A 24,494-nucleotide genomic window follows, 5' to 3' on the forward strand; every position below is an offset into this window, starting at 1 on the left:
TATTTGCTGCTCTTCTGAAATTCAAGTTTAACTGAGCATCCTGTATTTTATTTGTAAAATCTGTTACAGATGAGCTTGCAGTGATATAAGGGAAATCAGGGTAGGAGGCAAAAAGGAACCAAAACCAAAGATCTGAATGATTGACATATAGTAGATGTTTCCCATGTTTTTGTTCCTTCCTCCTTTCCTCCTTCCTATCTATTTTTGCTCCTCTGTTAGGCGTTAAAGGAATACCAAGAGGTTTATTTTCCTGTCTTCAGTGAGCATCAACCAAAAGCAAAGTCATATAAGAAAATATGGCATATGCTTGTGCCAAAGAGGAAACTAGGAGCAACTTCCTACAGAAATAGAGAGCAAATCTAGTTACATGTGTGTTCTTTTTTAAAAATGTTATTCATTTTGAAAGAGAAACAAAGAAACAGAGAGCACAAGCAGGGGAGGGGCAGAGAGAGAGAATCCCAAGCAGGCTCTGTGCCGTCAGTGGAGAGCCCAGTGTGGGGCTTGATCCCATGCACCATGAGATCATGACTTCAGCTGAAATCAAGAGCCAGACATTTGGGGCACCTGGGTGGCTCAGTCAGTTAAGTGTCCAACTTTGGCTCAGGTCATGATCTCATAGTTTGTGGGTTCGAGTCCCACATCGGGCTCTGTGCTGACAGCTCAGAGCCTGGAGCCTGCTTCAGATTCTGTGTCTCCCTCTCTCTCTGCCCCTCCCTTGCTCACACTCTGTCTCTCTCTCTCTCTCTCTGTCTCTCTCTCTCTCTCTGTCTCTCTCTCAAAAATAAATAAACATTAAAAAATTTAAAAAAAAAGAGCCAGACATTTAATAGACTGAGCTACCCAGGTACCCCAGGACCAAAATCTTCTATAATCTACATAGATTATTTTTTCCAAAGTAAGATCAGCAATGATTTCTCTAATGTTGTGCCTATGCTATGCCACTCCGAACATGGAGTTTAACTTCAAATGCTTTGATATTAGTCCACTTATTGTGAAGAGGCATATTTTAAACATTCTTTTCCTAACAATGAAAATACATGCACACTACAGAAAAAGAAACTTTAAATACATCTCACGCCCATTAGAATGGCTACTATATATTTTAAAAAAGAAGAAGAAGAACAAAGATAGCAACTGTTGTTTAGGATGCAGAGAAACTGGGAACCCTTTTGCACTGTTGATGGGAATGTAAAATGATGCAGCCAGGATGGAAGACAATATGGCGGTTCCTCAAAAAAATTAAAAATAGAATTGCCACATGATCCAGCAATTCCATTCTGGGCATATGTCCAAAATAATTGAAAACAGGATCTTCAAGAGATACCTGTACACTCATGTTCACAGCAGCATTATTTACAATAGCCAAAAGATGGAAGCAACCTGTGTCCCCCAATAGATGAATGGATAAGCAAAATGCGGTACCTACATATAATGGAATATTATTTGGCCATAAAGTAAAGGAAATTCTGAGCTGTATTATAACATGGATGAACCCTGAGGATGTTATATTAAGTGAAATAAGCCAGTCACAAAAACCCAAATACCGGGTGATTCCACTTATATGAGGTACTGAGAGTAGTTAAATTATAGAGACAGAAAAGAGACTAGAGTCCATGGCATGGACTAGAGAGGGAAGGTGGGGATGGACAGTTATTGTTTAATGGGTGTAGAATGTCAGTTTTGCAAGATGAAAAGAATTCTGGAGAGGGTTGCACAACAATGTGAATGTACTTAACACTACTAAACTGTATACTTGAAAAAGGTTCAGACAGCAAAATGTACATTTTGTATACTTTACCACAATCAAAAATAAATCCATGATAAAAATGTTTAAGGGTAAATACAGGAATATTTCATGATATATTCTTTCTTGCATTAATTTTTAGGTTCCACTTCTCTCTTTTTAAAATCTCTTTTGAAAAGGATATATCCTTTAAAAAGGATAAGTTCTGTCTCCCCAACATAACTCTAATTTCCACAGGATCATGGGCTAGATCCCATGATTTTGGGTACACAGCAGACTTATAATCATCTTCGGTAGTTAACTGAAATGAAATTAACATAATAATGTTTGGCTAATCTTCTTTTGAGCCTCAAACATTAATACTCTCTACATGAGCTGAGCATGATCAGCAGGCAAAGGAGAAACTCTATCCTGCAGGAACATCTATTCTAAAAGACAGAAAAGCCTGAACAAAAGGAACTCTATTTAATTCTCTTAATGAAGTACCCAGAGGACTACTGGCACTTCATAAACCCCCCACCTCCAAGGCCTTCAAGGGCTGAATGATTCAGTATCCAGATACTCTACACCTTTGCTCCTACTCCCCCCACCCCATACAAATCATCTGCTCTTGTTAAGCTGGACTATTCATTGTTCAAATTTGCAACACTGCTTCTGAACCTTTGTTCACACTATTTATTTCTCCTGCTTAGCATTCTTTCACCGCAGTCCAACAATGCCGACATCTCAGTCCCTGTAGGAAGAGATTCCTCATGAATAGCCTTTGGCGACTGCCATCTTTGCTGTTGGTGCTACCATCTGTAATTCTCACTTGCTGGGATTTTTTAAAAGTCTATTACGCATGTATTATCCTTTCTCAATGAGATCTAGTCACCAGTTCGAAACTGTATGTCTGCTTGTCTCCTTGACTTTTCCACTTGAACATCTCAAAGTTACCCCAATACAAAATACCCCAAACTGAGCTCAAGACTATCCCACAATCAGATCCTTTTCCAGTCTTGATGAAGGGCCCCTACTACACAAGCCAGAAATCTATGACTCATCTTCATTGCCTTCTCTCCTCCCATCCTCCACATGCACCTATCTCAGAATTCTGTTAATGTTATCCCTTAAATATCTGCATTCACTAGCTTCTTGCTGCCTCTACCACTGACCTAGACTAGCACAGATGTAATGGGTTTGATTGTTATTTAGGAATGATAAGGCCAACAGATCAGAAGACAATGCCATTGAAAAGGCAGTTTATTCTACTCACAATTCCTAAGGGAGGAAGTGCGTGTCACAGCGGAGGAGGGGGGGGTGGGTTGCATCCCGGGATTCACAGGGGTCTGTGAGGAGGCAGAGAGGCAGGGAGGAACTGTGGGCAAGAATCTTTATTGAGGTCTTCATGGGAAGGAATGGGCAAGGCTGGGTAAACCAGTTTAGGATTGTCTGGTTTGAATAATTTCAGTGGGCTCTGGGGAATAGGGGCTGTCCCTAATTGTCTGCTATCTGGCCCTGGTTCGAGCAGGTGAATAGTGGCCCAGCCTGCGAAAGCCCAATAAAGGAGATGGTTGGTGATGAGGACTTAGTCAGCTATTCCAGAAGAGGAAATGACTGGCCTCCAGCCAAGGCCTCAAAACAGAGTCAAGACAGTATTTAAATAACTGTATTACAAGCATCTCACCTGGGCTGGGTTTTTTTTTTTCTTTCTTTCTTTCTTTCTTTCTTTCTTTCTTTCTTTCTTTCTTTTTTAAAACCATTCTTTTTTTTTTTTAATGTTTATTCATTTTTTGAGAAAGAGATACAGCATGAGTGGGGGAGGGGCAAAGAGAGAGAGACAGAATCCGAAGCAGACTTCAGGCTCTGAGCTGTCAGCACAGAGCCCGGTGCGGGGCTCAAACCCACAAATCATGAGATCATGATGTGAGCTGAAGTCAGACGCTCAACCCACTAAGCCAGCCAGGTGCCCCATCACCTGGGCTGTTTATTTTAGTAGCTTCATAATGGTCTCTGTCAGTCACGATCTTCTGCCTGTAACTCTTTCTTTCTCTCTCCTAGAAGCCTTCAGTTTTCCTATTTCCTTAGAATAAAGACAGAATTTGCTAATATAGCTTGTGAACCTCTGAATATTCTGGTCCCTGTTTATTTCTCAGGTTCAGTTGCACTTTGCTTCCTGTAACTATATATTCATTCTTGTCTACTTGTATATAAAATCTGTCATTTGTTCCACAAAAAGGTACTTCCTGCTGAGAATATATCAGTTGCAAGAATTCTGATGGACATCTTAAATTAAAACCATTTACAGGATTTATCTTTATTTGGCAAATTATGTAATGTTATTTAACTTTGATTAATCAGATGGTGCTATCCATTATACGTATTTATCTGCACCATTAATATAAACCCTGAAGTTAAAAGGGCTGAATTTATTTCCACATAAAGAGTAGCTTTCAGATAGACATCTGAAATCTGGTTGTTGAGTCTTCCAATGAAAATGTTCTAATCAGACAATCCTTGTTTCAGGGAACTTTATGAGCTAACATAGCCACAAATTTTGCTTTAGAATGTGCCCGACGAGTCCATCAGACTCATAAACATCCTCAAGATCTAATGGTAACATGTTAAAAACTCATTTAGAAAATCATTTCAAGATGAAATTTTTCCTACCGCATTTAGATTGCGGAAATAGGATATGAGAATGTGTTTTAATTTCTCTTTTAATGATGCATTATCATCATTTTAAATAAAAAATGTTTTTGAGGTAGAAGTTTATTTGATCCTCGGATTTGTCATAATTTCCCTGACTTGAATTTTTTTTTAAGTTTATTTATTTCTTTTGAGAGAGAGAGAGAGAGAGAGAGAGAGAGAGAGAGAGTGTGTGTGTGTGTGTGTGTAAGCAAGCAGGGGAGGGGCAGAGAGAGAGGCGGAATCCCAAGCAGGCTCCACACTGTCAAGTGCTGAACCAAATGCGGGGCTCAAACTCCCCAACTGTGAGATCATGACCTGAGCAGAAATCAAGAGTCAGACGCTTAACTGACTGAGCTACCCAGGCACCCCCCACCAACTTGAAACTGTTTCTTCGTTTTGTAGGTGGCGCATCAGACATAAGTGATTTGACCTCCCCCCTCTCTCTCCTAACGCGAATCTGTGTTTCAGCTATTTCCCTAGAACTTACTGAGCACTTTCTATATGGCAGACACTACAACAGGCCCTAAGGATCAAACAGTAGACAGGACAAGAAGATAGTCCTGTCACTGGGAAGCTCACAGTCCGAAGAAGTAACCAGCCATTAGGCAGTCATAACCCAGCATGTGACCTACCCTGTGGGAGATGAGTGTGGCGTGCTATAAAAGCAAGTAGGAAAAGGAATAACCTGAACCCACGGATCGCAGAACGCTTTCTGGAGGAAGCGGCATCTAAACTACAGCATAAAACAATCAGCCAGAGGGACATTCCAGTGAAATTTCAATTTAAATAGAAAGAGCGCTGACTGAAAGTCTAACTATGCGCATTCTGGCTATACCCAATTCCTTCACTAACCTCTGTCATCCTGAGGAAGTCACCTCAACTTCCAAGGCCTCACCCCAAATCTATAAACTAGGGGATGGCACTTGATAAACTCCTTCCAGGCCGGGATTCTCATTATCGGTGTCTGAGCCTTCCTAGTCTGGGTCTCCATTATCTCTTCTCTCTTGCCCGCCTAGCTCCCCTCAACGCCAATCCATCCTGCACACTGTCACCAGATTTAGCTTCCGAAAGCGCTGCTTTATGCCAGTTCTCTGCCTCCCTGGTATTAGTGGCCCTCAAGATAACATCTCATCTCACCTCCGTTACCAGTCCCACCTTATCTCCCCAGGATGAGCCCTCCACCCTGAGCAGGTTACAATGCATACCCGATGCTGGGATCCCTCTTAGCTGCTCCTCCCTGCTAAAGAGCCCTCGGCCTCCTCTCTGCTCTGATCATTTCTTCTATGGCCCAGGAAGCTCATATGGCCCAGGAAGCTCACTTTCTAGCCTTCTCTGTGAAACCTCCCCAGGTCACTCCAGCCTTCCCTGTCTCCTCTCTCTCTGAACATTTACCACACCACTTATCTGAAATCCCCTTTTGATTACCCAACACTGCAATCTGTGTTATTTTTATTCACCTAATGATACTGTGAAATTTTTTAGCTCTTAAATCCTTTTATCTCCCCTCCTTACCTCCTTCCGTGGTAGTATTAAGCCCATACTACGTACTGAATTGAATAAAAAAAAAGAGAGAGAGAGACATAGATTTTTACCTACTTCCCAAAAGGCACGTGTGCTAGTCCTAGAATAAGAAAGAAAACATTCCTACCTCTTCAGTCTACCTCTTTCATTCCTTTCCAAGGACCAGACATCGCTCAGCTAGCAGACACAGCCCAGTGGAAAAAGCATTGGACTGGAAGCCCAGAATTCCAAGCTCAGTTTGTGGCTCAGCTGGTCTCCCGGTGGCTAACTCTAACCTCATTTTTCAGTCTCTCTGTGCCACAGTTTTCTCACCTACAAAATGGAGGAGATTGGTCCAGATAGTATTTAAAGTCCCTTTTCAGTCTCAGATTTGTGGGGACACACAGATAAGCAGAGGGGTACCTGGTTACACGGGGAGGCACTCCTCAATGTAAGGGAGTCTGAGACAAGAGAGGAGATGAATTAGATTACAAATTCAATTAAAAAAAAAAGCGCGTAAAACCGTTGTGTGGGTGAGGCAACAGCCTATCGTCTGAACACTTCATCTCTCTAGGGGGACAGCTCACAACACCAGTCAACCATCAAGCAATTCAAACTTTCATTCTTTCTTAGAGCCTTACAAACACAGATCTGGAGTCTTGAGGTGGCTGGACACTTTTCAAGCCCTTGGAACGGCTCTATCAAATGATGAAACTGTATTATAAGACTTAGGGAACTATCACCCGACTGTATTTGCAGAGTGCAAAGGTTTTATTTTGTTTTGGTTGTTGTTCTTGTTTGCTCGTGTTTTAATGCTTCATGAGAATGGATTTCAAACTTTCTCTCTTGGAATCATTGATCTGGATGCAACATTAGCCTGGAACAGGAAAGGGGTGCAATAAAAACGAACCCAACATTTCAGGGACATCTCGGGAACACCTGGACATGCCTCATGGATGCCTAAGACATCAGTGATACTCCCACAAGAGTTACCTGCATGGAGGTAACAGGCAAAGAAATTCAGGGCACATTTTCTCAAAAGTACTTATTTCTGTTACAAAAATTATATAGATATATTTGTTTATTATTTTCAGATAGGTAGCACCCAACATGTAACCAAATACATTCCTTCCTTCCCCCTCTTCCTTCCTTTTCTTCCTCTATTTTTGTTTAGCACTCTTTTTATTAATGAGGAAAGGGAAATGTGACCTCTCTCTTGGAGATGTCTCTCCTTTTAGACTTACTGGCTTTTTAATTCCTCTCTCTGGCTTATTTAACATCTCTGAGCCTTGATTTATTCAGCAATTAATAATGTAGGCAAGGTATCTTAGCAGGATAGGATCTTTTATTGATTTATTTATTCATACTGACCTCATTCCAAAAGCAATTTAAAGAGAATACTTGGCAAATAGTAGGTGCTGAATAAATGTTAGTTTTCTTCTCTTTTCTCTATTTAAATTACCCCTGGTTTTCTTGAGAGGGAAGGATTAACTGAAAATCAAGAGAAGTTTAGGAATAGAGGCTATGGACGTAAAATATTAGTAAGTGATAATGGCCAATCTTTTTTAAAAAGCTTCCACATCTGAAAGAATGACACTCTTTCACAACACACAGGACATCTAGAAGTGGAAACAGGAGGCTATCCAAGGAAAGCAGGGACAAAGGCAAGCGTCTGTCTACGATAAAAGAAGTTATAGGCGGGAGGATGTTTTTGTGACTAGAGCAGGTGTTCCTCTGAGAGCTCAGCAGCCCAAAGCCAAAATACAGGGTTTTATTATAATTACGTTTGAAGTTTATACAGCCTTTGTACACTGAAAACACCAACCAACTCTTCATCATTCCGGCTTCACAGCCGTCCTGAAAGATTTTACCAGCTGGGCCTTTCCAGAAGTGACTATGATCCACTGGAAATCAAGTGACTATGAAGCTGAAGTTGGTATGCTGGGTAAAGCATACCAACTTCACCTCTCTGGACTCGGTTTCTCTATCTATAATATGGGCTAGCTGAAATCCCCTTCCAGTTCTAAAATCCCACAATTCTACCTTCCCAGCCATGGAAAGTGGGTAACTTCACCAAACCTCACATAGTACCCAGCTGAGCAAGGTGTGGTATCCTCCCCCTTTGTTCTCTGAATTTTATGTCTCCTTATAAAGTTTTTCACATTAAACAAGCAAAGTGTTAAAAGACTGAGCATTCTTTCTCCAATGCCTAATCATTTGCAATTTTAGGTTAGCTCTGTCATTACAGATACATACATTCAAATCGTAAAACTTTATCAAAAACCTACCTAGCATGCCAGTTCACATCATTAACAATTCTGACTTTGCCACGATTAGTATTCCTTTTCCTCATCACGTCATCATGAATTAAAGTCATAATCTATAAATAGAGGGTGTACAATTTCAAATAAAAACTCAATTGCACTTAAAGTCTTCTGTAAATAGAGCCAGTAAATTCAGGAGAGAAGGACTGGGTCAAGACTGTGAAAAGGGCTGTCGGTGCAGACACAAATTCATTCTCCCATTTTTGGACACCTTCCTGTACCTACTTTAGTCATGAAAGTTATATCTTACATTAGCCATGCCAGGGAATTTCTCTTTCAAAAGTGATTTGATGCCTTCCCCAAATTGCATATGATTTGCCTTAAATCAGTAAGATTTACCCACTGTGATAAGTTAGCAATCCTCCCCGGCAGGTAAATTGAGGTCAAATAAAAAGAAACGTGGGGTGCCTGGGTAGCTCAGTTGTTTAAGTGTCCAACCTTGACCTCAACTCAGGTCATGATCTCACAGTTCACAGGATCAAGCCCCACGTTGGGCCTTTTGCACTGACAGCACGGAGCCTGCTTTGGATTCTCTCTCTCCCTCACTCTCTGCCCCTTCCCTGCTTGCTTGCTCTCTCTCTCTCTCTCTCAAAATGAATAAATAAACTTAAAATAAAAAAGAAATGTCACTTAGAATGAGATCACAGCAGAAAATCACCTCTTAGTACCCCCTGAGTTCAGTTGTGATTTTTAATCAGCCCAAACAATAAACAAAAAATGCTTATACATACAGATAAACATAACATAGTACACATGTAGTATCGAATCTTTTAAAATAAACTTAGGGGCGGCTGGGTGGCTCGGTCGGTTAAGCATCCGACTTCGGCTCAGGTCATGATCTCACGGTCCGTGAGTTCGAGCCCCGCGTCGGGCTCTGTGCTGACAGCTCAGAGCCTGGAGCCTGTTTCAGATTCTGTGTCTCCCTCTGTCTCTGCCCCTCCCCTGTTCATGCTCTGTCTCTCTCTGTCTCAGAAATAAATAAACGTTAAAAAAAATTTTTAAAAAATAAAATAAACTTAGATTTTTTTTCAAATCAGTATAAATTTATATAAATTTTATGAATGTATATTTTGATAAATAAAATGTATCTTCCAAATACCAATTAAATAGAGATATCAGCTCTAATGATTTTGAAACGTTTACTTGCTACATTATTAATGGGAAATCTGGGCCAATTCCCATGTATTTCAACTAATGCCAAAAGATATAAAATGATTCCATTTATAATTCAAAGCCTGGAGTCACTGCAAGTAAAACAGTTTTACTGTTAAATATTGCAAATCATTAGTGCTATCAGCATACATGTCTTTGGAGAATAGCCTCATATCCTAACACAGACAAACCTCCATTTATTGCAAGCATAAGAGTAAGTAAAACATGCCACACTAGCAGAACGCATCTTAACCCTCCAAGGATACTACCCTCCTTGTTAAAGTTTCCCTTGATAAATATGAAAAGTAACAGACAACTAAGACACTATTAGCTTAGAGTTCACGTCTCAAGGATCGAACGTGGGGGGGCTTTTTCTTCTGATTTGGAGAAATCTCAAAGTAACCATGAAAGAGTTCTTTATATGAATACCAGGAAAGGAGATTTTAAATTTTTTTATGTTTTCTTCATTTATTTTTGAGAGAGAGAGAGACAGAGAGAGAGAGAGAGAGAGAGAGACAGAGAGAGACAGTGCAAGCAGGGGAGGGACAGAGAGAGAGGGAGACACAGAATCTGAAGACAGGCTCCAGGCTCTGAGCTAGCTGTCAGCACAGAACCCGATGCGGGGCTCGAACTCACGAACTGTGAGATCACGACCTGAGCCAAAGTTGGAGGCTTAACCGACTGAGCCACCCAGGCGCCCCCGGAAAAGAAGATTTTAAATCTTACAGGTTGCTGTGGAGCTCATGTACATTGAAGATACTCAAATACTTCAGTAAATATCCCCATATCTTTCTGATGGAGGCAAGTTGTGATTTGTTCCGTTTTGTTTTGTTTTTTCCTTAACACTTTATCATTACCTGTCAGCAGCCAGTGATGCATTTGATATTTGGCTTCATTCCTAGACCACACATAGAAGCCGTCCCCAAAATGAATTATCGAGTAACTGGCAGTGCGAACTGTTTGAGCTTCAATTTTGAAATTTATCTTTTTTTTTTTTTTCTTTTTTCCTCCTTACATAATCAAAAGCTCAAGTATCTGGGGAAGCCATTTTAACAACTCTGCTCTTAAGTAATAATTAAAGCTGCTGCCACACAGAGGTTTTATGTCTTTATAAATGTCAGCCCAATTCTAACAAATCCGAGTTTCTTTCAGCAGCTCTAACACCACATCTTGGAAGAAATAAACTTCTGAAACGTCTTTTTGCCATCCAGACATTTATAAATCACGGGCCAAAGTTAAGACCGAAGTGCGTACCTTTCCCTGATACCTGAGCCCACAGTGACTGGCGGGCATTCTAGCAGCAGAACTCTGCCCGAATCACTGATGCTGACGGCAGACAAGATGCTGAAAAGACGGAAGTATCTGCAGTTTGATTACCTTAATTCTGTAAGAATATAATTTGAGAATTCATGAATATGATTGGTTCCTGTCATTAGAGGGTTTAAGTTTATTTATTTTGAGAGAGAGAGAGAGAGTGTGAGTGTGCGTCAGTAGGGCAGGGGCAGAGAGGGAGAGAAGAATCCAGAGCAGGCTCCTCACCGCCAGCATGGAGCCTGACGTGGGGTTCAAACTCACGGACCGTGAGATCATGACCGAGTGGAAACCAAGAGTCGGACACTTAACCGACCGAGCAACCCAGGTGATCCTAGAGTGGTTTATTGTTGTTGTTGTTGTTGTTGTTGTTGTTTTAATACACTTACATATGTATCTCTTTTTTTCTAAATAGACACTAAAAATAAGTTATTTGGGGGGTTCACAAAGTCACTAAAATATGTCTTGCTCTGCTAGGAATAATAATAATGGGTCTTTTGGGGTTGACAGGCATGGGGGACAAATAAGGTGAGACAGAATCCAGGAAACAGAGCTTTCTTGAGCACTTGCTGTAGGTCAGATATTGTACCCTGGGAATATAAATATAAATAAGATACAAGTTGCACCCTTCATGTGCCATCTTGTGAGGGAAAGATAAGCAGATCGTATTGAAATGAAAAAGTGTCACAAGATAAACAGCACAGAAGAGAGACACTCATTCTGGACAGGTGGGGCAAGGGGTGGCCAGGAAAGACCTCCTAGGGAGGAAAGGAAGTACATGACACAACAAGCAAAACCATAATGGTCAGAGGAAAGCAGAGAAGTTTAGGGTGACTGGTCATAACATGTGGAGATGAGAATGATGGGAAATGGGTTTGGAAACAAGCCAGTTCATGGGGGAGCGGGGGAGCCTTGAATGACTCAGCAGGGAGCCTTGATCTGATCCTGGGAGCACTGGGAACCACTGATAAATTTGAAACAGACAAACTCAGATTAACATTTTATACTGGTTATTCTCGGAGTGACGTGGAGGAGGGCTTTGGGGGAACCAGCATTTAGGAAGCAGCTATGCCCCACCAGGTTCTTTACTTTTAGTAGCACTGAATCCTCACAAGAATCCTAGACATCATTATCTCCATTTCACAGCAGAGGACGGGAGACCAAGAGAAGTTAAATGCTTTGGCAAGATCACGCAGGCGGTAAGTGGTAAGACTGGAATTAAAATGCTGCCCGACACGCAATCCCCAGTTTTCCCAACAACATCAACATGTTGCACAAAATACAAAAGGAAACAGGAACAATCTAGGTGCAGCCTAAGCATAAATACATGGGTACTGTTACAAGTTAAAACAGAATGTTATAGTGTTGATGCGAGAGGGGAATCTGTGAAATGAGCCCCGGGACAGGAACGTTACTATCCATACTACCCAATAAGGCAGATAACGGAGAAACTCCCAAATGCTCTCACTATGGACTTCGTTTCCCATGATCCTCCCTCCCTCCCCCTCCCTCCCTCCCTTCCTTCCTTTCAAATCTACACCTTTATTTATTTACTTTTCAGTTAGTTTAAACCCCTGAGGGATACAGCATCACACGGCTTCTGCGGCCAATGGCTTTATCAGGAAGGTTGCTTTGGAATTTGTTTGGCATGAACCATGCCACTGGTTCCATGAGCACAAGTTACTTTTTCCCAGAGTACTCTGGTTTTGTTCAGTTTGCCACCAGGAGTCACTGTGTTGTTCTTTGCTTTGTACATATGAGCATATCTTTTGCCTAGATAGAATTCAGCTTCCTCTCGAGCATAAACTCCTTCAATTTTAAAAAGAGCTGTGCGCTCCCTCTGGCTCCAGAGACCCTGCTTAAAGCCAGCAAAAATGGCTCCGGACCACACCCTCCCAGACATCTTTGTCATTTTAGGAGTCCTGTTCCTAGTAGGCCCCACTTATTTGGACCCAAAGTTCAGCAGCAGCAGCTCCCCTCCCCCATGGCACTTTATTCTGAGCAATTACTTATTCTTAAAACACAGTGCCAACCTTTGTCAACATCATCCCTATTTGAAGTGATGTCTTCTGTCTATTCTTCCTCTCCCATCTGCTTTTTTTTTGGGGGGGGGGGAGGGGGTGTTGAGGGCAGAAGGGGGATCTGGGGAGAAACTACACTGGCAACAAATATCCCAAACTATGTTACTACATCATTAAGGCTGAGTCGGAGACATTAGGTTTTACCAGCTCCTACTGCACACGTAAGATGCGTTATTAACTGGTCAGGTGTCACAAGTCACTTTCAAGTCATCTCTAGCTTCTGGAAATGAAACTGCTCTCTAAGCAAACTGATTTAAAAACACATCCTTAAGAGTGTTAGTTACGGGGCACCTGGGTGGCTCAGTCGGTTAAGCGTCCGACTTCGGCTCAGGTCATGATCTCACAGTCCGTGGGTTCAAGCCCCGCGTCGGGCTCTGTGCTGACAGCTCAGAGCCTGGAGCCTGTTTCAGATTCTGTGTCTCCTTCTCTCTGTGACCCTCCCCCGTTCATGCTCTGTCTCTCTCTGTCTCAAAAATAAATAAACGTTAAAAAAAAAAAATTAAAAAAAAATAAAAAAAGAGTGTTAGTTACATCTGGAATCAGACAGGGAGCAAACACACATCTCTGCATTGTTTGTTTGTTCTGTGCCTGTGTTGACACTTCGGGGATTCAATATCCCCACTTTATAGGTGAGAAAACTAAGGGTCATGAAGAGAAATGAGAACTGCACTCCTGTGGCGTTTGTGAATGTCGGCCGTGGGGTCTTTGAATCCAAGTCTGTTGACTCATACCATTTACTACTTTAACTTCATGCTTCGGAAAGAAAAATTAATAATATATTTTCAAAGGTCAATGCGCTTAGAGAAACCAGCAGGAAATTAGAGGAAGAAGCAATCACTGTCACATACTTCTAAAAGAATATTCTAGATTATATTCCAAAACCAGAAGAAAGGAAGCCTGTTGTTCTCATTTTCCCAAGACTAACTATAAATACATAAATAACACAGTGTGGGGAAGACATGGGCAGAAGTATCTAGAATCTGCTACAGAGTGGGTCCTGGGCAACAGTAGCTCCATAAAACCCTCCTTTGTTGTTCCAATAGTCTGAGAAACACTAAATATTTTATTCTCTTCATGCAGATTCTTGATGTACTCTGGCACAAAAGGGTAGGTTTTGCAATGTAAAGGAGGCTGTTTAACTTTATTTAACTCAGAGTGTTTCAAAAGAATGAAAGTGAAACAACACCATGTTTGAATCTCAGTGATTGGAGGTATCAGCAAGTTTTAAAACATTGCTAGATTCAACTCCATCCGAATACTTAAGCCAAAAGCCACAAACAAAGCTTAAGCCAAAAGCCACAAAGGTTTCATATGATTTCCATTTAATATCATTTTTCACCTAAAAATAACAATGCCTGCTTACTATGAGCTAGGTGTTCTGCTAGGCCAGTGGTCACAAGGCAGCTGAAACCAGCATGTCAATCACAATGAACCTGTCTGGTAAGCAGCAGCTTCAAGTGTGGCATTCAAAGTACTAGGGAGCTAGGCCTAGTCTCCGAGAGACAGAAAGTGCCATGATTGATTTGCAGGATCTGTCACAGACGCGGGAACTGAAGACTGAAGGCACACGTACCTCACATTTTTCATACATGAACTAGGCACTGAAGATACATAAATGAATGAAGTGTGGTTCCTGATTTCAAGGGGCTCATCTGGGGGTGGGAGGAGGGCGAGGCTCATATAATTTCAACATCGTGAGACAAGAGCAAAAATAGGAGGCCCTAACAGAAAGAGGAGACAAACAGTGATCAGAGGAGCTAGCTTCAAAGATCAGAGGGTACTCCACTGGAGTCTTGAAGGACACGCCCGAGTTCATCACGTGTGCAGAGAGGTGGCATTACAGGTTAATAGCACAGCATGCTCAGGGGGCTGTCACTAACAAAGCTTGGCTGGAGCAGGGAAGTATGGAAAAGACACTTATCACCTTTTCTTTGATTATATTTTCCAGGGCAACCCTCCCAACAATCTTCATTATGTTTTTTGTTTGTTTAAGTACCATTTCAGTACCATTTAGTTATTTACATTGGAAGAGGAATGCATGTTCTGTTTAATTGAATAATATGGCTAGTAGAGGATTACTATATACACGAGAGATCATTTTGATTCTAATTTTCACAATGGCCCGTGTGCTACTCTTGACTAAAACAAAGGCCAACACATTTTATAATACAGATGGCATTCGTATTGCTTCTTTGTGATAATTTGCTAGCACCCCATGACATATCACGTTAACTCTGAGCTTTGTATGTTTAAGAAATTAAGGTAAATATGAATTGACTTTATGACATACTTCAGAACTAGTCTTAAAAATATAAGCATAAAAAAGGGGTGCGTGGGTGGCTCAGTCGGTTAAGCCTCTGACTTCGGCTCAGGTCATGATCTCAGGGTTCGTGAGTTCGAGCCCCCACATCGGGCTCTGTGCTCCTCCCCCACTCACGTTCTGTCTCTCAAAAATGAATAAATGTTAAATAATATATATGTATGCATAAAATACTCTTAAAAATCCCTCAAGTTGACTTGTTTTCTTTGGTATCTTTTTCCTCTTTTGCATATCGTAACTACTATAGCTTATTAGGTAACAATGTCCACTGTTTTTCCAGACAACACTTCATTTTCTTATGGAGACAGGTGAGGGCAAAATGACATGGTCAAGAGGCCGCTTTAGAAAAGTGGAGACAGTAACCAGACAAAATTCTTAGCAGGCTTCTCTCAGAGATGCCGTCACCTCACCTTTTTCCTTTTTACATTTAAAATAAAATACTCTACTCCAAGAAGACACGGAGTTGAAGCAAGATTGAGAATGAAACATGAGCTAGTGGTGTGGATGAGCATTTGAGGGCGGTTCCAATGAAATGGAAGAAAAGCTCACCCTTGGACAAAAAGATAGCATTAAGCCAGCGTCTTTTTTGTTGTTGGTTATATAGAAATTTTAGCATATCAAAGTTATTCTTTTAAAGAATGAGGCAACGGTGCTCCTTGACAAATCATCACTATAGCCATCATGGCTGACCATTTTGACCTAGTCGCTACTCCCAATCCCTGTGAATTTGTACACACGCTTTTTCCCCCTAACAACTTCTACAACATCCCACGCCACTTTGTTTTTGGGAATATGAGCCATATTTGGAATATGCATTCGCCACTGTTAGCCAAAGATAGAAGCAAAACCATTTTTGACTCTAGGGTACTAAATGCTACAAATTGCCTGGAAATAACAAGATGGGGCTTAAAAGATCAGGATAAATATTCCCAGCACTTTCTGAAAAATACCAACATTAGCCATCAAAGGCCTATAGGGCAGTCAGTTCCTTTAGCATCATTTCTTGACCCGTAGGTTCTTCACAAGAGGCAGGTATTATTTTTGCCAACTACGTATGTATGTTTCTAAACCGTGATTCAAATTTAATATTCAGTTTTGCTTACAGGTGGATATAATATGTGAAATAATAAATGATAATACAAAAGGATCAAAGGCCCTGAAGGAAATAATTTTCTCAGACTCAACCACAATCCTCCCACATACAGTGACAAAAAATAGATATAATTTCCTTATCTTATTGAGATGTTTAATTCCATTCTCTGTGGGAGACTCATCAATGAACTTAGATAAAACAGCCAGGCTCATATAAGTGTAGGTAATTAAAACCATATTAACCTCTGAGAATGGTTTTGAAGAGATGAGTGTCAGTCTGGGGCAATTCCTAAAAACCGTGCTCTGTGGCCTCTGCAGGGCTCAGTGTTACCACCATCCGGACGACTGCTGACTTACAAGCAGTACCTGACTGGTTGTGGGAGAGAATACCCAGATTCTTACTTCTCCTGAGCTCAGCAAATATAATCCCATTCTGTTACAAATTCTCCATCTAAAAGTCCCCTAGGGCCGCCCATCTGCAGTCAGCCCCTTCCTCCTCCTGATGGCAGGGCTGCATTGGATCTCCAGACGTCCCTGTAGAGGAACTGAGATGACCCACGTGCAAGGTATTAGGTGACCACCGCGCTCATCGGGGAAATCACTCATAAGTGCTTAACTTATAACCTTTCCAAAATTACCTTTTAATGCAAGGTCCTCAGATCCTTGGTCTGGAAAGCAACACCTTCCTTTGTTATCTATAACAGGGATTACACAGATAGCTCATTTACTGAAAAAGCTGGGTTTCTAAGATATAGTTTATTGAAAAAGCTTGGGCTTTGGAGCCTGAAAGAGCTGGGTTCAAGTGTTAGCTCATCGTTGACCGGCTGTTGAATGACTTTTCATAGTTACCTCTTCCAGGACAGCAATTTCCATCTCTCAGAGTTGTTATAAAGACTAAATGTGAGGGGCACCTGGGTGGTTCAGCTGGTGAAGCACCCGACTCTTGATTTCAGCTCCGGTCATGATCTCACGATGCATGACTTCGAGCTCTGCATTGACAGTGTGGAGCCTGCTTGGGATTCTCTCTCTGCCCCTCCCCCACTTGTGCACGCTCTCTTTCCCCCTCCCTCCCTCTTTCTCTCTCTCAAAAGTGAATGAATAAACTTAACCAAAACAAAAGATTAAATGTGAACCTCAGCCCAACGCCTACCAAACATACACTTGCAACTAGGACATACCTGTTAGCACCTACATTGCTGTATTGGCTTTGTTGTTTACGATTATTTGTTTAATATGCCGCTTATCCCCTGATGGCCAGTATCCTGACTTGGCCATCTCTGCAACCCAAGCCCAGGATGCACTGCTTGACACATTGTAGGCTCTCAACATCTGCTGTACATTCAAAGAGGAAGCACTTATTTTTTTATATGAAATTTATTGTCAAATTGGTTTCCATACAACACCCAGTGCTCATCCCCCAAAATGCCCTCTTCAATACCCATCACCCACCCTCCCCTCCCTTCCACCCCCCATCAACCCTGAGCTAAGAGGAAGCACTTAATAGGCAATGTTTCTCAAACTTTGATGTGCATATGATTCATCTGGGAATCTTGTTAAAAAACAATTCAGATGCATTACATCTAGGGTAAGCCCTAAGACACTGCATTTCTGACAAGCACCCAAGTAGACCCATGCTTCTAGGCCACACTGAGAGTAACGGGCGCTAGTTTCCTTTTGTTTCCTTCCTTTTTGGCCACAATACTCCATGAAGTGAGCTGTTTGTGAGCAACTCTCTGAGGGCTGTTACCCTTAGCCCAACCACACCCCTTCCTCGAATCAAACACAGGGCAGGGGCACCCAGGATGATATAAGTATGGGGATTATTTGCTGATGTATCTCTACCCTATTGGCACAAGCTTTTAAGTGAACTCTAATGTTAATAACCAGAAAGATGAAAAGCTCCTTAAGGAACAATGAACAGTTTTATTATATTTGTATCAGGAAATGCTACATAATAATGTGCCAGTACAAGACACAAATTTACAAATCGCAGACACTTGTGTTTCAAAAACGTGTCATACTGTCTACTGTAATGTTAACAGAATGAGTGTTTATAAATATAGATATGGTAGAAATGCACACAGCCACATTTACAAAAAAAAAAAAGCTGTCATCTAGTTACTTCACAGTGCCATCTGCTGGACAGCTGCTAAACAGCAGAAAAATGCAGGAAACCCGTTGGGAATAATAACATGAAATTTTTTTGCAGTTTTTCAAAAAGACTTATGCAAACTAAGGCAACTTCCTATAGTTCGGCACTGGCTTATTTGAAGAGAATATTGTATAGTGTCTATGCCCTTTTTGCTTAGAAAAGTAGAACAGTTTTATAGAGATAAGCATATTGATGCAGGACTAAAAGCTCAACACAGAAATTCCATACCAGCCATGGAGGAAAAAAAAAAAGAAAAGAAACTGTTTCTTTCTCCCAAGAAAAAACCTGGTATCTTGGACACTAATGGAGTTCACATGACTCTTAATCCATAAAATGTTAGTGCACAATACTTTGCAGCATCTCTTGCAAACAAACAAACAAACAAAAAAAGATATAGCTAAGTAGAAAATACAAATTCCTAATCTCATTCACTTCTGAACACGGTTCCTCTTGAACCCTAAAATTAGTCATAATTCTTTAGTGCAAATGGCAAGAACAGAATAAGTGAGAAAAACGTACGGCTTATGTAAGACCTTCCTAGCACTCTTCCTTCAGGGAAAATGCAACTTGCTCGATCACAGAGGTGGTATAATTCTGACAGTAATTTAACAACTTCCTACCTGAATATGCACTCAGTCCAGTTGCAAGAGCTGATCACTTACGTCTTGGGCAGTCACAGATTTTAAAGAATTAAGCAGATGTGCACGTTTAACTAGACATTTTAATGAAGAATAATTAGTGCTATGAAATATCTGCTTTGGGATGTTAAAAAATATATATGTAACCAGGCCCTTTTAAGCAATTTTCTATGGAGGATCTCAAAGGATAGTGCTATCGTGCCGGCTTTCACTCAATGACCCTTAGAATGGCTCTACGGAGGTTTTCTAAGGTTCAGGAGTGAAAAGTATGAATAAAATATGGATCAATAAAATACCTTACACGTACTTTAGAGAACATTAAGTGAATTGCCTGAGGTCACTAAGTCCTAATGGTGAGGGAAAAAACAACCTGGGACTCCCGGAACCCGCTTAAAAATCCTAAAGCACAGCCTTCCATGGCATACTTCTTGGGGGACAATCCCATAATTAATTTAAATGGCTTTCTGGGGCATATTAATTATGTATGCTATCTGTACGCCAGGCCACTCTGAAAGCAGAAAATGTCTTCCCTGCTAGTCATAAATGGATTGCTTTCCTCTTAGTGATACCGAGGTGCACTGCAAGGCTCTTGGAAGGAAAAAGCTGCCATGCCAAAAGGGCCAGGAACACAGGTGGGGCACAGATTTCTCATCCGCCTGTCTTATCTCATCTTGGAGGATCCCCTCAGTGGCCCAAGAGAGCTGACCTTTCCTTCCAACTGTGAAGCCTCACCGAACCCCTACCACAGGCCCTCATCACCCTCCATGGGGCCGGGAGGGTGGGGGGGAGTCCCAGCTGTAAATCTGCATGGGCTAGAAGCAGTGCCTGAGGGGCCCAGCCCTGCTGGAAAGGGCCCTGCGCACCATCTCCACAAATGATAAGGGTAGCATTTCTCCCCTCTTCTGGGTCCACAAGAACTTCAAATATGCTGCAGTTTCGGGGGGAGCTAAACCGGAGTTTTGTGAGGAAACACTTACACGGTAAGATGATGGAAATTAAAATAGGGGGTACCAAGATTGAAATACCAAAACAAAACAAACACCTCTAGAGTTGGTTAGGAAGAGGATCCTTGATGGCAAGACGGCACCTGGTCGGCTCAGGAAAAGAAGAATGTTCTTTGATTACACGTGCTGCAGTCTAGAACCAAAATATGACTCTAATCACTTGAACCGAAACCAGAGCCGACTGAAATTCTATTTCTCTTCTCCCCTTTTCTAGCCAAATTAAATTACTGACTGTTCCCTAAAGTACACCTGCAATTGCGAGCCCGACTGCAATTGTTCCTGGCATCCGTCCAAATGGCAAATATTTACCAAGGCCAACTATGTCTCACCTAGGTGGTAAGCATATGGTGATGCACACTGTAGTAGTCCCTCCTCATGTGCAGGGACATCATTCCAAGACCCCCCAGTGGATGCCCAAAATCGCAGATAGTACCAAACCCTGTATATATCGGGGCTTATTTTCCCCCAGACATACAAACCGAGGCAGCCTAATTCATAAATGAGACACAGTAAGAGATTAAAATAACTAATATCAAAATAAAACAATTATAACAATACTGCGATAAAGATTATGGGAATGTGGGTTCTCTCAAAATATCTTTCTGCAACGTATGCCCCCCTTCCTCTAAGGATGCGAGGCGAACGATGTAGCGTTAGGCTACTGCTGACCTTCCCACAACATGTCAGAAGAAGGATCATCTGCTTCCCGACTGTGGTTGACTCGGTAACTGAAACCACAGGAAAGTGAAACCGCAGATGGGGGGGAAGTGCTGTCCAAGGATAAATGAGTCCCTGTTCTTGTGCTGTTGACTTCTAGTAGGGCAAGACAGACAGTAAGTAAACAAACCAATAACTGTATAGGAGGGATTAAGCACTTACAGGAAGAGAGATAAGCCAGGTTAGGAGCCAGAGTGACAAGGCAGGTTTGTTTAAGTCATCAGGGAAAGCATTTCTGATAAGGTGACATCTGAACAGAGGTCCGGAGGAAGCGAGGACAGACAGGTATATTGATATAGAGGAAGTGCATTCCGGCAGAGGGAAAAGCAAGGGTGAGAGGCTTTTGCTTGGCACATTCAGGGAACAATGAGAAACCCCACTGACACGCCAGCGGGAAGACCATATCACACGGCGCTCCTCAAATACTCTGTGATAGAGAACCACTTCTCTGTTCTTCACAAACCACTGCAGATCAATTATTAAAAAAAAAAATAAAAATAAATGTCACAGTAATATCTACTGCTCTGAAAGTTTCTAGATTGATCTCCTCAGAGACCCCTGGCCCTTCTCAGACCAGTGGCGACCCAGGGGCCACACTGGACAGCACTGAGATGGGGTCAGGGAGGCCAGGGCCAGCCTTGTGAATTTCATCCTGAGGGCACTGCACCACCACGAGAAGAGAGACCTTTGATCCTTTGGACTGAAATGCTCTTCCCTCACCACCATGGGCAAGATCTCGCTCAGTTACATGAACTATATTCACTATTTACAGAGAATCCTTCAGCCAGCAGGCCTCCAAGCACTTCACATTCTTTCATCCTGACCTGATCTCAGGGCTCCTCCTCCACTCCCACTGAAAGCAACCGCTGTCAGTGAAAATCTTTCTCTTTTTGTGGTATAGTCTTCATGGCATCCATCTACACTATATTATGGTTTTTTGAGTACATGTCACATCTCTCCAGTCTGTAAACTCCTAGATATCAGAGACTATTTCATAAATCTTATACTTATTATGCTAACCTGACACTCAATACATGCTCTTGAATTGAGTTCTAAACTAGATCTATAAAGATCGGTCATCAATAATATGATATGAGTATATAAAACAGTTATTTAAAGGCCTGTTTATAGCATTTGGGGAAAGTGCTGACATTTTTCAAGCTCCCTGTTACTCTACAGATCAAATCCAGAAAATTATTACTGGATAAAACTTTTGTAGTTGTAATCTTTTGTCTATAGCATATTTCTTGAAAAACATGGCCCATTGGCTGGAACTTGTTACAATTTTAGTGCTATATAGATCTCTTTTCTAATGAAATATGTTCTAATGCAAGTTTGACCTGTAAAGCTGAGGAATTCCAAGCCTCCCTGAAAAAATCAGTGACCAAGAAACAGCACTGTTTGTATATGTCCCAGACCTACAGTTAATTTTCAAATCGGAAGTAATGATCTGCTATGTTAAATGAGTAAGAGAATAATTAAACATCTGGATTAGGGAACTGTAAGATAAAAACCTAGCAGCAAGTTGAAAATTTAGCTTTCAGTGTTTTAGCCCAGAGAAGCATGGAAAGCAGATTATTGCTCTAAAATCCAACATGAAAAAGTTCATGGTGATTCTAACTTTAGTTTTACTAGCAGAAACACATTTTTGGCTGCACAATCTTCAGTGTTTGTGTCTTTGGACTGAATCATGATTTGGGATGAAATTCTTGGCTAAAAACAAAACAAAACAGAACACTTCTTTCTAATCACAGAATGACATTATTCTTCTCAAAATGAGAACGTTCTCCTCTACAAAAGAGGAAAATCTCTTAAGAGTAGGTAGGCAGTAAGAAGGACTACCTAAATAGAGCAGGAGGGCTTTGCTATAGCTTTATTGCATGGACAGAAATAAGCTCATTTCTAGCTGCCAAGGCACCTTCTTAATTTGACACATGGTTTAAAAGGTCTTAGTCCTTTCAGGCTGCTATAATAAAATACCATGAATTGGGTGGCCTATAAACAATAAAAATTTATTTCTCACAGTTTTGGAGACTACAAAGCCTAAGATTAAGGCACAGGCAGACTTGGCATCTACAAAGATCCCACTTCCTGGTTGATAAATGGCATCTTTTTTCTGTGTCCTCACATGGCAGAAGGGATGAGGGATCTCTCTGGGGCCTCATTTATTAGGGTGCTGATCACACATATGAAGGCTCCACCTAATGAGTTAATTACATACCAAAGGCCCCACCTTTTAATACCATCACCTTGGGGGTTAGGATTTCAACATGCGAATTTTGGGAATTCACAAGCATTCAATCCACAGCAGTCAGTAATACAATCTATTCATTACCCATCATTCATCCATCCTGTGCATTATGATGCACATCTCTCTGTTGATCTATCATCCATCCATCTGCCCACCCATCCACTCACCCACATAGATCTCTCTATATATATCCATGTATCAATCAATTTCTCTCTCCCTTTTGTAAACTTGAGTGAAATAAAAATATTTTTCCTCAAAATTGCAAGATTTAAAACTAAGCACTAGACATATCTTTATGGTTATCTTCCTTTATTCCTGGTTAATCATCCTCCTTCAGCAATTTTCCTATTTCTACCTTTGTCCCCAACCCACTTTTTTCCATTTCCTAAATTTAATCCTTTTCTTCTCTATGTAACTCTGCATCTCTTTCTGTCAATCTGCAGAAGAAAATTTACATGACTCATAACTTTTGCTCAGGGGTCTACGTAAAGCAAGCAAAGAACAAAGAACCAAGGCCTTCCTTTGCCTGGTATTCTCTCTGGACCCCCTCCCGGGCTTATGACTTTACTTGCTACTCCCAACAGACTTCTAACTCAGTGGCTTTTGTGCTGATATTTTGCCCAGAGAAAACACATGAAATAACCTACAACTCTATGAAAAGCCTAAAAGAAATAAGAGAAAGACCCACTGTTAAATGATTTTAAAAATAAAAAGCAGTGACTTCATATTATGCACTGAAAAACCCATGAGCAAAATCTGATTTTCCTACGCAAACACTGGTGAACTGATTTGATCCCATGGAAGCTTGAAGTCCTCAATATGCATCACTGTTTTCACTACACATTATAAAATATAAAGCTTAAGCATTTAGAGATTATCTTTGATGGGGTGCCTGGGTGGCTTAGTCGGTTAAGTGTCTGACTTCGGCTCAGGTCATGATCTCGCAGTCCGTGAGTTCAAGCCCCGCATCACGCTCCACCCCGACAGCTCAGAGCCTGGAGCCTGCTTCAGATCTGTGTCTCCCTCTTTCTCTCTCCTCCTCCCCTCCTCATGCTCTGTCTCTGTCTCTCAAAAATAAGTAAATGCTAAAAAAAAATTAAAGATTATCTTTGAACAGGGCTGGAACCCACAAAGGGTAGGCAAGGAGCAAAGAGCTTTCAAACGTACGTATGTTTTTTAAACTGGTTGGTGGATACACAATGTTATTTTATTTTTTATACATCCATTATAATTATCTTGTCTACCTTCAATATATAACAAAAACAAATTATTAAAGCCCATCCTTTGAAAAGAATTATGATTTATAATGTTATCTGTTTAGAAAATGGCAGAAACAACACTTATTTTCTGTAGGTGTACACTTTTAAATAAAAATAAATCCACCAGAAAACCACATGTGGTACTAAAGATACTTCATATGATAAAAATGCCTCACAACTTTTTGTAAAGTTGTGAAATAATGAATATAAAAGCACTTAATACATTGCTTCATACACAGCATGTGTTCAGTGAAGGTCCTTGAAGTCAAATACAGACTG

The 24,494-nt window shown here is 41.2% G+C and overlaps 1 protein-coding gene and 1 pseudogene across 2 annotated transcripts in view; both read right to left on the reverse strand.

Moving 5' to 3' along the window:
* The window catches only part of GRIP1 (glutamate receptor interacting protein 1), a 682,479-nt gene that overhangs the window by 441,620 nt on the left and 216,365 nt on the right, over positions 1-24,494 (reverse strand). The gene's annotated exons all lie outside the window — the stretch shown is intronic.
* LOC122224800 lies at positions 12,268-12,604 on the reverse strand (annotated as a pseudogene).

Source organism: Panthera leo, chromosome B4 (assembly GCF_018350215.1).
Source record: "Panthera leo isolate Ple1 chromosome B4, P.leo_Ple1_pat1.1, whole genome shotgun sequence".
Classification (NCBI taxonomy): Eukaryota; Metazoa; Chordata; class Mammalia; order Carnivora; family Felidae; genus Panthera; species Panthera leo.